This window comes from Macadamia integrifolia, unplaced genomic scaffold (genome assembly GCF_013358625.1).
Source record: "Macadamia integrifolia cultivar HAES 741 unplaced genomic scaffold, SCU_Mint_v3 scaffold1591, whole genome shotgun sequence".
Lineage (NCBI taxonomy): Eukaryota > Viridiplantae > Streptophyta > Magnoliopsida > Proteales > Proteaceae > Macadamia > Macadamia integrifolia.
This window is the reverse complement of record NW_024868269.1, coordinates 38,140-42,363: the sequence shown is the minus strand read 5'-3', so window position 1 is coordinate 42,363 and position 4,224 is coordinate 38,140. Positions and strand designations below refer to the sequence as shown.

At 36.7% G+C, this 4,224-nt stretch overlaps 1 long non-coding RNA gene across 1 annotated transcript; it reads left to right on the top strand.

The window, feature by feature from the left end:
• Window positions 1–1,284: 1,284 nt before the first annotated feature.
• Window positions 1,285–2,706, top strand: LOC122064267. Its single transcript, XR_006135635.1, has 3 exons — window positions 1,285–1,385; window positions 1,472–1,561; window positions 2,384–2,706. It is a non-coding gene; the product is annotated as an uncharacterized LOC122064267 (long non-coding RNA).
• Window positions 2,707–4,224: the final 1,518 nt, after the last annotated feature.

Genomic DNA, 4,224 nt, shown 5'->3' with positions numbered 1-4,224 from the left:
CGATGGAGATAGGGTAGTCCCTTTGTCACTATCGATCCCTTCGTCGTCGTTGATCTGTCACACCTCGCCGTTGATATCTCCGTCGCTATCAGTATCTTCGTCACAGTGAAGGTCCAAGAATCCCTGCCGTGGTGATGGGGTGAGTGGAATGTTGAATGTGAGGGTTCGATTATAGGGATTGGGGTTAGAGGATAGGGATAAGGGTGTAATTGGTAATAAAATTTTTAGTAAAGTCAGAAGGGTAGAATCGTACTTTAACATCCACAACTAATAGTTTACTAACCGAGTTATCTGAAAAGGGAGGTACGTGGAATTTTTTAAAATATGGGGGAGGGGGTGGAATAAAACACAAACTACAGGGGAGGGGGATGTAAATTACTCTTTTTTTTTTCATGTAATAGACTAATTTTACCTATCCATGGGACAAGGCATGAAACCAAATTCCAAAACATCATTCTGTGGGCTCAGGGAACCAAACTTAGGCCCAGTATAAAACATTGAATGGACCCTATAATGGGCCGGGCAGGCCCTAACTATGTTTATGAAAAGAGTTGAAACTCAGCATAGAGCTAGTTGGCTTGTTACCTGTGAGCTTGCCCTAAAATTGCTAGATTAGAACAATCTTCCACACTTCCATCCCATTAGTTTGTTGGGACCGTTCTTGGTTTGGGTTGGTTTTGGGTTTGGGTTTGGGCTCAGTTATTAACTAGAATGGCACGATATTGGTACGTGAGTCTCGATGGTTCCAAAACTAAATAACCAATGAGAACAGATTAGGAAACCATGACCGTTATAACTCCCATTGTTGGTCCTTCTTCTCATGATTTTTGCCACTTCCGTGGATTGACCCCGGAGCTCCACCCTGTGTGCGTATGTGTGTCGCATGTATATTGCTACGAATTAATTAGGGATAAGAATCAGACTAGGGGGTGGTGTTTGGTTCGATTTTTCCATCGGATTACATTCTATGGAATCATGTTTTTCATTAAAAAAACTGTTTGGTTCATGTTAACGAAAAAGTGATCCGGACTCTTGGTGTTTATTGGAATCACCATTTACACTGTAGTTGGGAATTCAACTGGATTCCTTACCCAAAAAAAAATAAAAAAAATTCAAATGGATTAACCTGAATAGATAAATCCAAAAGGGAATTTAACTGGATTCCTTACCAAAAAAACACAAAAAAATAAAAAAAAATAAAAAAAATCAACTGGATTAACCTAAATAGGTAAATTCAGAATGAGTCACCTAATTCTAGGGTTCATATAAAAACCTTAGAATCAGGGTAACTCCACTTATCGGGTTTTTCTATCTGACCTTTCTCATCCTTCGATGAAAGACGAATGCAGCCAAGGTGAGGTTTCTAAGAAACGAACGCAGGCGAGGTGAGATTTCCCCTTCTTCTTCTGTGTTTTCTTCAGATTATGGAGTCGTCGGTTGTTAACTTTCCAGTTCTTAAATTCATATTTAGGTATTCAACTCAGGTTTCTTCCTCATTGTGCAAGATTTATTTGTTGGCTTTGTTCGACTGAAGAAGGAGGTGTTTTCCAGATTGTTTGAGGTATGGTTCTTCCTCTTCTTCAAACCTAGATGTGAAACCCTAGATTTGGAGATTTTTTCAGTATTGTTGAAATTGGAATGAAGAAATCTCTGTTGTGGTTTATTTCGTTCTGAATTTGTTATATGAACCCTAGAATTTGGTGAGGAGTAATTTCTGTTTTGCTATACTAAAACAGCCCAAGCGACCCAAGGATTTCCCCCCCTCTCTCTCTCTCGTTCTCTCTCCTGCACTTTCCATTTCTGCTCCGTTGTCATCATCGTCAATGCTCTCTTTCTCTCTTCAGTTATTAGGTCTGCAACAAATTCTGGCTAATCGTCCTGCACTCTCCTGCACTTTCCATTCTGGCCGGAAGCTGAACCAGATTCAACCTATTGCCCTTGCTGCTTATCCACAATAGAACAAAACCTGCACTTCTTCAGTGGTTATGAGCAAATTGGCTGTCCAAAATCCAGTGTGGCTTGTTATAACAAAGGCATTTTTTCACAAATAACAATTGTGCCTGACGCAAGAAGGATTTAAACTTGTAGTTTCATAATATATTGTCATCTGGTATCTGTATCATTATTATCCAATACTTTCTTGATTCCATTAACAATAGCTCATGTCAGTATTTCCACACTTATTTAATTCTAGAAATGATTATTATGACCGCTTTGGTTTTGCTAAACTGATTGTTGCCTTATTCTGATCGTGTTAGCAGTAGTTCATTCCAATGCGCCACATTTGTTCAATTCTGGGAATTATTTAGTGCAGAACAAGAATGTTTCTGTGACATTATTATTTATCCTTCAACTAACCATAAAATGGTTGGTTCTTTGGTAGGTGGATGGCCCATCATGTGCACGTAGGCTTATTGATTATCTTACAGAAACGGGAGAAGATGTGGGCTTAAAGAATGTTTTGGTTTTGGAACGTGGGTTCAATGGCTAGGCAGCTTCTGGTAGACCTGTCTGTTCCTCTACTGATATCGTTTATAGAGCAGACAGTGTAGATGTTGTATCAATTTCATCTACGAATGAAAAATAAGAGAAGCCTTATTATCATGTTGTAATTTGTAATACAGAATGTCTGCTAGAGGATGTGTGTCAATAATGCTCAATTTGTGTACCTAAATGCTTCTAAATCAAGTGATTTCCTTTCCTTATTAGCTTTAAGCTTAGTGGTTGATGGATGAAATATTATATGATCGAATGATGTGAAGACTACTGCATCTTGGCTTGGCTGCTAACCATTTGTTCAATTGTCATTCCTTCTGAGGGAATTGATTACATACTTTAATTTTCACTATGAAATGCAGAAGAATAGCAGGAAGTAGGTGGAAAGGGTTTCCACAGTGCTAGTGATCTGTCAAAAAAGGGTAGCTCTCAAGTTCCATATTAGGTCTTTGCCATTTGGATATGGTACTGTTAACTGTAGTGATCTTAAGTACTTCATAGTAATTGATGGATTTTAGGATTAAGACCCTTCTATTGTACAGGAACTGTATTGATCTTAATAACCAGTAAGGATGGGTTATTGATCCAATATCACAAGTATCAATTCATTGGTCACAAATTATAGGCATAGAAGAGTTGTAATCAATAGTTAAACAACTACAACTCTACAAAAGCTTCAACGACCTGTGTAATCTGGTAAAAATTAATGCAAAAGTTGTTTCAAATGGCCAACATGATAAGCTTACTATGTTGCAATTCTGCCCGTTGTATGCATCTTTTTATTTATTCGGCTGTCTACTATATGTATGCCCATCCACACCTAATTTCTAGATTTTAGAGTTTTATTTTGCCACTTGGTTGTTCCATTGAGAGAGAGAGAGAGAGAGAGAGAGAGAGAGAGAGAGAGAGAGAGAGAGCTATTTATTGAAACCAATCAAATTGAGAGATGTAATAGTTATATGGTTTTTCTAGTACTCTACTTACCTTCGAATGAGCATTAATAAATACTTGCTTCACGCCAAAGTGTATAAATTAGTTGGCAACAACTCTTGGAATTGATAGTTCACGGGTGCCACTCTTTTTTTTTTTTTTACATATTAATTTAAAAAAGAAAAAGAAAAAAAATTACTCCCATCTTTCTCCAACTAATTCTAGAAAATGGAAAAATAAGGTATCATGTTGATTCCTTCGCACGCTTGTAAGAAAAAAAAAGTAAAATAAAGAAGTCCATAATTGAAAACCTTGATATTGTTATTATTTTTATTTTAAATTCTAAAAGAATATAGTTCACATACTCACAGGAAACCAAACAGTTATTCAGGAAGAATCAACCGATAGAGTTAGGGTAATCAAACAGTTTTTTCACTCAGAATCAATTGACAAAATCAAGATAACCAAACAATTTTTCACTCAGAATCAACAAATAGACTCAAGGGTAAATAAACAATTATTCTAACAAGGAACTTGTTCCAAAGAAACTCCTTCAAATGAGTTACATCCAGAATCAGAACATGTACCAACAACTGAATAATCGAATTAAACGCCCCCCAAGGGTATCATTGGGATGGTTCTTAAATGATTCTAGGCATTATAGAAAAAGGAGAGAAAAATTTAATGGTTCCTAACAGACAGTTCCACTATTAGTGTTGTGGAATTTTTTCACTATTATGTCCCCTTACTTTCAAAAGTGACTTAGAATATGATACCATGATGAATGTTATAGTTTTA